At 38.6% G+C, this 12,670-nt stretch overlaps 1 pseudogene; it reads left to right on the top strand.

The window, feature by feature from the left end:
* Positions 1-11,020: 11,020 nt before the first annotated feature.
* On the top strand, positions 11,021-12,024 carry LOC102264392 (olfactory receptor 7E24-like; annotated as a pseudogene).
* Positions 12,025-12,670: the final 646 nt, after the last annotated feature.

Raw genomic sequence — 12,670 nt, 5'->3', positions numbered from 1 at the left:
AAATCAATTCTTCAACGCTCAGCTTTCTTTATAGTCCAACTCTCACATCCATACATGACTGCTGGAAAAACCATAGCCTTGACTAGACAGACATTTGTTGGCAAAGTAATGTCTCTGCTTTTGAATATGCATCTAGGTTGGTCGTAACTTTCCTTCCAAGGAGTAAGCATCTTTTAATTTCATGGCTGCAATCACCATCTGCAGTGATTTTGGAGCCCAGAAAACCAAAGTCTGACACTGTTTCCACTGTTACCCCATCTATTTGCCATGAAGTGATGGGACCAGATGCCATGATGTTTGTTCTCTGAATGTTGAGCTTTAAGTCAACTTTTTCCACTCTCCTCTTTCACTTTCATCAAGAGGCTTTTTAGTTCCTCTTCAGTTTCTGCCATAAGGGTGGTATCATCTGCATATCTGAGCTTATTTATATTTCTCCCCCCAATCTTGATTCCAGCTTGTGCTTCTTCCAGCCCAGTGTTTCTCATAATGTACTCTGCATAGAAGTTAAATAAGCAGGGTGACAATATACAGCCTTGATATACTCCTTTTCCTATTTGGAACCAGTCTGTTGTTCCATGTCCAGTTCGAACTGTTGCTTCCTGACCTGCATACAGGTTTCTCAAGAGGCAGGTCAGGTGGTCTGGTATGCCCATCTCTTTCAGAATTTTCCACAGTTTATGGTGATCCACACAGTCAAAGGCCTTGTCATAGTCAATAAAGCAGAAATAGATGCTTTTCTGGAACTCTCTTGCTTTTTTAATGATCCAGCAGATGTTGGTAATTTACCCATCCATAAAAAGAATGAAATAATGTCATTCACAGCAAAATGGATGGACCTAGAGATTGTCATACTAAGTGAAGTAAGTCAGACAGAGAAAATCAAATATCATGGTGTCACTTATATGTGGAATCTTAAAAAAAGGTACAAATCAATTTATCTACAAATAGAAATAGAGTTACAGATGTAGAAACTAAACTTATAGTTACTATTGGGTAATGAAGGGATAGGGATACATGGGAGATTGGGATTGACATATATACACAACTATATATAATAATATATAACTAATAAGGACCTACTGTATAGCATAGGGAACTCTTTTCAATACCCTGTAGTGACTAATGTGGGAGAAATCTAAACAACAGTAGGTATATATGATGTATAAATGATTCACTTTCCTGTTCACCTGAAACTAACACACCATTGTAAATCATTTATATTCAATAAATTAAAAAAATAAAATCATTTTTCTAATATGGCAACATAATTCCATTAGAGAAAAACTCAGAAACAAAGACTCATTCAAACTAGAGACAAAATGTAAATCTTCATGATATAAAATGTCATTCAAAGCAAGGAGTAAGGCAATGAAAATAAAAATTTATACTTACTTACAGACAACTATTAACTGAGAAAATGGAAAGTGTATCATATCCTTGGTATAGAAGTCCTAATACACCTAGATTTCATGATAAATAAAGTGGACTTACAAATATCAAAATCACACATTGTGTGATTAAATTGAGAAAAAAGTCTGAATTTTACGTTATCCTCACACAACTTGGAAGTAAGAAATAAAGAGGAGAGGTGCACAACCACCTGAGGAGAGGAGGAACATTCCCAGGACATTCACATTTCTCCTTTTCTTGTTCTGTTAATATTAACAAGTCTCCAGAGATTGGGACAACATGGACCATCTGGCTAATGATGAGCTTTGGGCACTGAGCTCTAAGGTCATAACACTGAAAGTAATTGGCCATGTGCCTCCAGTTCTTTAGTTTGCCTGTTCTAATATTGTGAGTCCACACCTATGTCTCCATCCTTTGGAGGAACCTGCATCAGAAGGTCCAATCTGAGTGTGTCTTCCTTCCTATCCTGAGGAGGGACCTGAGACTTCATCACACACCAGGCAGGAGAGAGGCAGAGTCTGTGCTCCTTGGTCCTGCTTCAGCAGAGATGCAGCCCAGCCCAGTAAGTGCTGAGGGAGACAGTAATTGACAGAGGGACTATTTGAGCATTCTTTCCCCCTCAAGAGCAGCAAACATAATAGTTTTCATAAAAGGTAGGAAGGCACCCATCTACATGGTTTTGGAATAGAGACTTTTGAAATTTATCTATTAAGTTCTGGTTGGCATATGAGAACTCTCATTCAGAGTTCTGCATACACCTTACTGGTTCTGGTTCTGTCTGGCATCCTTCCCACAAGAGCAGCTAATGGGTCTGTAAACTTCCCTTCACTCATTTAAATCATATGAAAGCAGTGATGAGAATGAGGAGGATAAAACTGATCATAACATCATGTACTGTTGTTCAAGGCTTCTTAAGTGTCAGACTCTGAGGTACGTTTTATGTTTCTTGTTCGATTCTGTCTGCATAATCTCTCCCAAATTGTTAGTGCACACATTATTATAATTTTAAAAAGAGGAAAGAGGCACAGCATTTTATGTCACATCTACCAGTTCATGAGTTAGAAAGTATTAAAGCCAAATCTGAAGCCTGTCAATCTGGGGAGACTGACTCCAGACACATGGCATCTGGGCAGTCTTCCCCTTTTCACCCAAACAGTCCTGTCACTTCCTGGCACTCCCTGCTTACTGTGCCCTTCCCCTTGGAATTTCCTGGAGGACACAGTGTTGGGGAGTAGGTGGCACTTGCCTCATCAACTATGGGAAGAACGTCTGAAATCACAGACGAAGCCATAGAAATAATCGGCACCTAATACTTTAGGGTAGATTTCTGTTGATGCTGTTCTGTGATTTCACTTCACCTGTCCACTGTCTCCTCTATAGTTATAATGAGCTAAGTCAATCACAAAAGGAGACACAAAATCAGTCTTGTGGTCCAGTCTTATGCAGGAAAATGAAAATGCTTAAAATAATATACTCCAGATGCATCTGTAGTTATACCTCTCTACCTCTGCTGAAAACTTTCAGAAAGTCTGAAAATGAAATTTAGGGCATGGGACTCAGAGAAGAAAACCTTAATTTTGAATCCTGCTTGCTCCACTTATTCTTAGTGTGTTGTGGAGCAATTTCTTAGAATCTTGAAACTTAAGATTATCAACTGAGTGATTCCTCTTTCATACAGAACCATTGAATTGGGACTAAGCAAATAATGCCTACCCTCGGTGCAATAGCTATGTGATGGATGCACAAAGAAAGGGAAAAATACATAATTGAATTTGTTACTAATAATGATAAGAGTAATTGTCATGTCATCAGATTTAAATATCTTGAGATCTGATGTGGTTTCCCTACATCCCTGACTTAACATTTTATTTTTGTTTCTACGAGTACATTCTTCATAGATGAAGAGAACTGAGTGAAGCTCATTTATTTCTGATTCTCCAAAACCTATATCTTGTTGGCACAGAGGAGACACCAAGGATAAAAAACCCGGTTAAGTGTTGAATAAACTCTTCTCTTTTTCATAGAAACTACTTGTGAGCAATATGGCTTCTACACGGTGGACCATTTATGCCAGTTTTCTCATCCTTTTCAGAATGTCCTGCAGGACTAGAGACAAATTAAAATACTGTTCGTTTCTGTCTATGTCGTGGACTTTGTTTGAGACTTGTTATTTTCCATTTAATAGCATCTGCAGCATTCAATCACTGAGAAGTCATTGAAGAGATTTTCATGAATATGAGGGGAATAAAAGAGAAAAGAATAGGACATGTATATTTTAATGCATGGGCTGAGACTTATTTTAGGGTTTCACGTTAACTGTGCTCCAGCTCTGAGATAGGAAAGGCTTTGATCTCTCTGCTATATACTCCATGATACCTCATTACATTTTGGGCATTGTATTTTATTAATAAACATGCATGCCTGCTAACTCACTGCAGTTGTGTCCGACTATTTGCAATGCCATGGACTGTAGTCCACCAGACCCCTCTGTCCATGGAGTTTTGCAGGCAAGAATACTGGAATGCGTTGCCATGCCCTCCTCCAAGGGATCTTTCTGATCCAGGGATCAAACCTGCATCTCATGTCTCCTGCATTGGCAGGTGGGTTCTTAACAACTAGTGCCTCTTGGGAAGCCCTATTAATAAGCATACTATCCCAATAATGATTAAAATTATTTATACAAATGACCAAGTATTGTTTCCAGTTTCCCTTTGGTGCCACATATGTTCTAGAGTGGGTGGTAGCTCTTTATGCCAAGAAGAAGAGAAGCACAGAGAGCTTGAGATATTTGCACACATTCCACTTATAGGCGTGAAAGACCCAGGACTCAAATCACTGATCTGATTTTTCATGTACCAGCTCTCAGTCATCTCCACTGTGGCTCATGTGTTTCTTTTCAAACCTACTTGGGTCCCAGAGGTGAAAGGAAGGTAGAGAATTGCTTCGTCCCCTTTTGGTTCAGTGAGTATCTGTGAATCACTGGACTAAGGCCACAGTTTACAGAGGTCATAATGGCACTAACATGGATGACTATAAGGTTTTCAATGAATAATCATGCATTGCAGTACAGCTTTGAAATTTAAGGTTGAAAAGATTTCCTATATAGGGTGAAAATGTTATGAATGCCGTTGACAGAATGTTATTTTTGCATTGAAACAAATATAAGGAATTAGCTTCCCTGGTGGCTCAGACAACATAGAATCTACCTGTGATGCAGGAGGCCCGGGTTCAATCCCTGGGTCAGGAAGATCCCCTGGAGAAAGAAATAGCAACCCACTCTGCCGGGAGCCAGCATGGGAGTCCCCACCCACGACAAGGTCATGTGGGAGAGTTCTGGTGGGCAAGGCGAGCAAGAACTTGAGGGGTGCCCCTCTGGGCCTGCCTGAGTGTCTATCCCAAAACCAGAGTCTGTCTGTTTTACTGCTTCATGACTTTCACCAACTCCTCTGACAGTCATGGTGGGCTATCCCCAACCACATTTTCTCTGAAGGAAATCAACTTAGAGCTCTAGCTAATTAGCCTCCTGGGCATAATAGGAGTGTTTCAATCCAAACCCCTCAGACGGCTCTCTAATTTGCCTGACAGGTTTACCCGGACTCCTACAGCTACGCATACGATTGTTTACAGTCTCCCAGCCGTGAGAGGCATGGGAAGCCTAAGATATTCAAACAGTATAGAGCCTCTCGGGGAGTTGGAAATTGTTAGAACTAGTAGAAGATTTCATTGTTGAGCCAATGCTTGCTGCCAAGTTTCCACATCCCCTGTATTTATCCTTAAAAATGTATTAATTAATATAGTTGGTACATACGAAAAATAAGTAGTGGCCTTGGTGCTAACAACTTTAGACCCTTAAGGTAATAAATTCTTTCCTTGTTGTAAACCCATTGCACCTCTGCCCTATAGGAATGCAACTTTATCTAACACCTTCGGAGGATGGTGCCAAACTTTAAAATAATTACTCTTAGAGAAAATAAGTGTTATGGTTGACAAACCTTTATCAGAGTCATAAAATGTTAACAGGTTTTCTGGCCAGAAGATGGTGTAAATCACCTAAACCATTTGTATACGATAAGCTTGCAGAAGAGAAAGCCTGGTCTCGATAAGGATCAAAGACTGCTGACTTTGCATGATTTCACACCTCCTATTATTCTCTAGGCACAACTTAAGGTATATAAGGTCCCTTTGAAAATAAAGCTACGGGCCTTGCTCAAAGCTTGGTCTCCCAGTGTCGTTCTTTCTTGTTTCCTTTTCCTCCTTTTCTTTTCTGTTCTTCCTTCAGGACATTTAATTGGAGTGTGGGGGTCCTCTGGGACTACTTATTTGCCTGGGCTTCTAAGACCCACTCGAGAATGCACCCAAGGTGGAGCACCTTCCGCTATTCGAGAGGGTGCCTACGGCCTCCGTAGTCAGAGCAAGTTCGGTGTCATGAACTTTATTGATTTCCCGCATAAACCAGTTATTAATGAGCCTCTAAAATCTCTCAGCTTTTGCTATTATAATCGCCAACACCGTCCTCCTGAGGGAATCCCTGGATCCTACCAGGACTGGACTCTGGTACTACTCCAGTATTCTTGCCTGGAGAATCCCATGGACAGAGGAGCCTGGCTGGCTCCAGTCCATGGGATCACAAAGAGTCAGACATGACTGAGCACACACACACATACCAAACTGGTTATGCACCCATTTTGAGAACTTAACTAATTGCCACTCACATGTTATGTACTAATTTCCATTTGTCTGAAACAGAGAGAGGTACAAGAATTTTCATAGGATTGTTGTAAGCAAAAACTGATATAAATAAAAAATACTATACGTAATGTAAACTAAATACTTATTTAATATATAAAATATATTAAATTATATATTACTGCATTTAAATGTGTAAAATTTGTTAAAGTGAAATTAATTTATATAAACTTACCAACTGAAGAAAATGGTATGTTTCCTTATGTAATAACATGTGTCAGGAAATTGTTTGATGTAGTTGTATGTACTTCACAAGAGACTTAACCAAAATGTTGGGTAAAGAAGTGCATTCATAGGCAATATGGATAGTATTCTATTTAGGGAAAAGTTTTTAAAAGCTGGTTATGCATAACGTCAAATGAATATTGACATTATGGAAACATTTACAAGGAAACATCTATCAAGTTCATCACACTAGTTGCTTTGGGGGACATGTATGCAGAGAAATGGGATAGAACTGAGATTCCAAAAGAAGTTAACTTTTATCATTAATGTTTCAAATTTCTGTAATATGTGGAATCTGAAGCAATATTATTAAATGTTTATATTTTAAGAATAGGTAGGGTATTCATGCAATGGCACCCCACTCCAGTACTCTTGCCTGGAAAATCCCATGGACGGAGGAGCCTGGTAGGCTGCAGTCCATGGGGTCGCTGAGGGTCGGACACGACTGAGCGACTTCACTTTCACTTTTCACTTTCATGCATTGGAGAAGGAAATGGCGACCCACTCCAGTGTTCTTGCCTGGAGAATCCCAGGGACGGGGGAGCCTGGTGGGCTGCAGTCTATGGGGTCGCACAGAGTCAGACACGACTGAAGTGACTTAGCAGCAGGGTATTCATGACAGTATTAATTGATAATATTCATGGAGATTTTTCTAAGTGTTGGGCAATATTCATTCTAAGGCAGTGTTGATCAAGCCCTGGTTCACAGAAGGGAGACCAAGACACTCGCCAGTAGAGATCCTGAAACTGGTTCTGGGCTGAAGTTGGGGTAACTAAGCATTTTTAAATGAGCACACATGAATAATTGATGAAACGGAAGTGAGAATCACTGGTTTTTAAAAACTTTCTTGAATGATATTATGCTGTAGGTTCAATTACTATCATAATTTCATAGATAAGGATACTGCAAGATGTGTTGGGATGATTCTATTTAAATCTTTTTAATGCATTCCCTTGTCATTGCAATATTATTTGAAATAGTGAAAATATGAATACATGTATGTTGACAGATGAACAGGTAAAGAAAATATGGTGTGTATAAATAAGATATTACTCAGCCATGAGGGGAGATATAGTTAGGGAGGGAATCAACATGTACACTCTGCTATATGCTTTTTTTGTTCTTTGTTACATTTATATTTTTAATTGATTTATTTATTTTACTGGAAGGTAATTAAAATATTGTGATGGTTTTTGCCTTACATCAACATGATTTGGCCAAAGGTACACATGTACAACCAACAAGGACTTACTGTATAGCACAGGGAACTCTGCTCAATGTTATGTGGCAGCGGGGAGGGGAGGGGATTTTGAGGCAGAATGGATACATTTATATGTATGGCTGAGTTCCTTTGCTGTTTGCCTGAAACTATCACAACATTGTTAACTGGCTATACTCCAATATAAAATAAGAAGTTTAAAAGAAAGAGCTGTAGTTTTGAGAACTGGTAGTGGAGAAGGTGGAGAAATGTTGGTCAAAGGATATAAACTTTTGTTATAAAATGAATACATTCTGGGGCTCTAATATGCAGTCTGATGACTATAGGTAATAATTTTGTATTGTGTGTTCTTGAAATCTGCTGTGAGAGGTCTGTTTAACTTACCACATAGGCGCGTGAGCACAAACAGAAGCTATGTAAGGTGACATAAACATTAATTAATTTGATTGTGGTAGTTATTCACGATTTGTATTCTGTTAAATCATCATTTTAATGATGATTTTCATTTTTCAAAACCTCCTTTAAAAACCTTCATGTGGCACAACACAAATATATGCAATTTTGTCAATCATTCCAATAAACTGAAAACAAAAAAGCAAAACAATAAGGTAGTGTTATTTCACCAACACAGAATAGAGTCCAAAAGATCTAAAGTGGTCTCACACATTAGACATTTAAATGAGATGGTATGGAAACAAATAACATTGTATAAAATTAAAAAAAAAATTTCAAGGGCGTTTCTAAAATTTCATTATTGTTTAGTCATTGAAATGCTCTGTACACTAATGCTGTAATTATAGTTACTGATGCTGTATGATCATGTGCACTTAATTAACCCATGCAGATCAAAGTTTTCAGTACACTAAAGTCAAATGAAATATATACTAAGAGATTCTTAAAACAGAACCCTGATAACTGAGTAATTACTTATTTCATGAAGGAGGGAAGACAGAGAAACCAATAAAACCCTGAATATCACCTAAAAATGCTTTCTGACTGTGAACATTCATTTTTAATTTAGAATCCAGACGACCAAGTCCTTCATTTCATAGAGATTTAAAAAATATTCCAAATAAAGGAAATATCTAGAATTGAATTTAAATGAAATACGATTTATACAAATATTTCATTTCTTTGAAGTATAATTTTTCATAAAGGGGAAGGGAATTTCTCTTTCTGTATTATTTCTAAATAAGTAGGCTGTATTTAACTGAGATCATGGATGTTCTAGTTCCCTTTCACTTTTCTTTTTTTTTTTTTTTAAATCTTCCAATTTTATTTTATTTTTAAACTTTACATAATTGTATTAGTTTTGCCAAATATCAAAATGAATCCGCCACAGGTATACATGTGTTCCCCATCCCGAACCCTCCTCCCTCCTCCCTCCCCATACCATCCCTCTGGGCCGTCCCAGTGCACCAGCCCCAAGCATCCAGCATCATGCATCGAACCTGGACTGGCAACTCGATTCCTACATGATATTTTACATGTTTCATTGCCATTCTCCCAAATCTTCCCACCCTCTCCCTCTCCCACAGAGTCCATAAGACTGTTCTATACATCAGTGTCTCTTTTGTTGTCTCGTACAATCGGGTTATTGTTACCATCTTTCTAAATTCCATATATATGCGTTAGAATACTGTATTTATGTTTTTCCTTCTGGCTTACTTCACTCTGTATAATAGGCTCCAGTTTCATCCACCTCATTAGAACTGATTCAAAAGTATTCTTTTTAATGGCTGAGTAATACTCCATTGTGTATATGTACCACAGCTTTCTTATCCATTCATCTGCTGATGGACATCTAGGTTGCTTCCATGTCTTGGCTATTATAAACAGTGCTGCGATGAACATTGGGGTACACGTGTCTCTTTCCCTTCTGGTTTCCCCAGTGTGTATGCCCAGCAGTGGGGTTGCTGGATCATAAGGCAGTTCTATTTCCAGTTTTTAAGGAATCTCCACACTGTTCTCCATAGTGGCTGTACTAGTTTGCATTCCCACCAACAGTGTAAGAGGTTCCCTTTTCTCCACACCCTCTCCAGCATTTATTATTTGTAGACTTTTGGATCACAGCCATTCTGACTGGTGTGAAATGGTACCTCATAGTGGTTTTGATTTGCATTTCTCTGATAATGAGTGATGTTGAGCATCTTTTCATGTGTTTGTTAGCCATCTGTATGTCTTTTTTGGAGAAATGTCTATTTAGTTCTTTGGCCCATTTTTTGATTGGGTCGTTTATTTTTCTGGAGTTGAGCTGTAGGAGTTGCTTGTATATTTTTGAGATTAGTTGTTTGTCCGTTGCTTCATTTAGAGCAGAAATAAATGCAAAAGAAACAAAAGAGACCATAGCAAAAATCAACAAAACCAAAAGCTGGTTCTTTGAAAGGATAAATAAAATTGACAAACCATTAGCCAGACTCATCAAGAAACAAAGGGAGAAAAATCAAATCAACAAAATTAGAAACGAAAATGGAGAGATCACAACAGACAACACAGAAATACAAAGGATCATAAGAGACTACTATCAACAATTATATGCCAATAAAATGGACAACGTGGAAGAAATGGACAAATTCTTAGAAAAGTACAACTTTCCAAAACTGGACCAGGAAGAAATAGAAAATCTTAACAGACCCATCACAAGCATGGAAATTGAAACTGTAATCAAAAATCTTCCAGCAAACAAAAGCCCCGGTCCAGATGGCTTCACAGCTGAATTCTACCAAAAATTTAGAGAAGAGCTAACACCTATCCTGCTCAAACTCTTCCAGAAAATTGCAGAGGAAGGTAAACTTCCAAACTCATTCTATGAGGCCACCATCACCCTAATACCAAAACCTGACAAAGATCCCACAAAAAAAGAAAACTACAGGCCAATATCACTGATGAACATAGATGCAAAAATCCTTAACAAAATTCTAGCAATCAGAATCCAACAACACATTAAAAAGATCATACACCACGATCAAGTGGGCTTTATCCCAGGGATGCAAGGATTCTTCAATATCCGCAAATCAATCAATGTAATACACCACATTAACAAATTGAAAAATAAAAACCATATGATTATCTCAATAGATGCAGAGAAAGCCTTTGACAAAATTCAACATCCATTTATGATAAAAACTCTCCAGAAAGCAGGAATAGAAGGAACATACCTCAACATAATAAAAGCTATATATGACAAACCCACTGCAAACATTATCCTCAATGGTGAAAAATTGAAAGCATTTCCCCTTTCACTTTTCTGTGAAGTTTTATAATCTAAGAGTTTATAGACAGACATGTATAACACAGAAATCAAGAAGGAAAAATTCTAAGCAAATATAATTTGTCACAGTGAGAAATATTGTTGAAGGAACAGGGATATATAATCTTAGAAATAAGTTAGTTGAATCCAAAATATGGACACAGTGCTGCATGACTGACCATTTATGTATTTCCTATTTTCCAAGTCCTCTTTTCTTTTTCCAAAGATATCCAACCTACATAGAACTGGAAATCTAACCAGTGTCTCAGAATTCTTCCTCCTGGGCCTCTCAGATGATCCAGAACTGGAGCCTTTGCTCTGTGTCCTGTTCCTGTCCATGTACCTGGTCACCGTGCTGGGGAACCTGCTCATCATATTAGCCATCACCTCTGACCCCTGCCTCCATACCCCCATGTACTTTTTCCTCTCCAATCTGTCCTTGGCTGACATCAGTTTCATCTCCACCACCATCCCTAAGATGATTGTGAACATCCAAAGTCACAGCAGAGTCATCTCCTATGCGGGCTGCCTGACACAGATGTCTACTCTTATCCTTTTTGGGTATATGGATTGTACTCTTCTTACCGTGATGGCCTATGACAGGTTTGTGGCCATCTGTCACCCACTGCACTACACGGTCATCATGAACCCACGCCTCTGTTGCTCCTTAGTCTTGGTGTCCTTTTGTGTTAGCCTTTTGGACTCCCAGGTGCACAATATGATTGTGCTACAACTTTCCTGCTTCAAGAATGTAGAAATTTCTAGTTTCTTCTGTGACCCTTCCCAACTCCTCAACCTTGCCTGTTCTGACACACTCAAAAATAGTATAGTCAGGTATATTATTGGTGCCATGTCTGGTTTTATCCCTACCTCAGGGATCTTTTTCTCTTACTATAAAATTCTTGTCTCCATTCTGAGGGTCCCCTCATCAGGTGGGAGGTATAAAGCCTTCTCTACCTGTGGTTCTCACCTGGCAGTTGTTTGCTTATTTTATGGAACAGCCCTGGGTGAATACCTCAGCTCAGCTCTTTCACAATCTCCCAGGAAGAATGCTGCAGCCTCGGTGATGTACACTGTGGTCACCCCCATGCTGAACCCCTTCGTCTACAGTCTGAGAAACTGGGGCATCAAAAGGGCCTTGTGGAGATTCCTTAGCAGAACAATCTCCTCTTAGGTTCTGGCCACCCATTTGAGTGTAGTCTTGAAAATGTAGCAAAACTAAACCTGGAGATATAAAAATTCTACCTCTCTCATGTTATCAGTTTTGTAAGTCTTATGACCCCCTTGCCTTTCTTTGATTGACACCTGAATATTGCTTCTCTTTCATGGTTTAACATGACAGTAGGGACATTGAGGACCCTTTGTGTATCATAATCACTCCTTGACTGAATCTCATTGTATCTACGGAGATTCAATAATTTTCTTTGGTGGTGCAAGCATCCTTGAAAGGTGAATCATTCCCTTTTTTTGCCACTTTTTTTATTTTTATTTTTTGACATATGGTGCTTTATTATTTCAAGATAGGTAAAATCTCAACTGAGAGATGAGAAAGGATTTATATAGAAGGTGCTGTGACTGATTGAACATGTCCACAGTGGTTTGTGAAGTTCTGTACTGGAGATTTCTCACTGGATGATGCTCCATGGTTGGGTAGACAAGTTGAAGTTGATAGAGATCAAATCAAGATACGAGGTGAGAAAATAATTTGCACCAGCTTGATTATGTTTATTGCTTTAATATCTGGATTTCACATAAGTGAAAAAGCCTTCTTGACTGTATTTCTGCTTGTGATTCTCTACTTAAATGTAAGGAAAATGTTC

The sequence above is a fragment of the Bos mutus genome, chromosome 7, assembly GCF_027580195.1.
Source record: "Bos mutus isolate GX-2022 chromosome 7, NWIPB_WYAK_1.1, whole genome shotgun sequence".
NCBI classification, from domain to species: domain Eukaryota; kingdom Metazoa; phylum Chordata; class Mammalia; order Artiodactyla; family Bovidae; genus Bos; species Bos mutus.
Note: the sequence above shows the minus strand (reverse complement) of the source record. Positions and strands in the feature narration are given on the sequence as shown.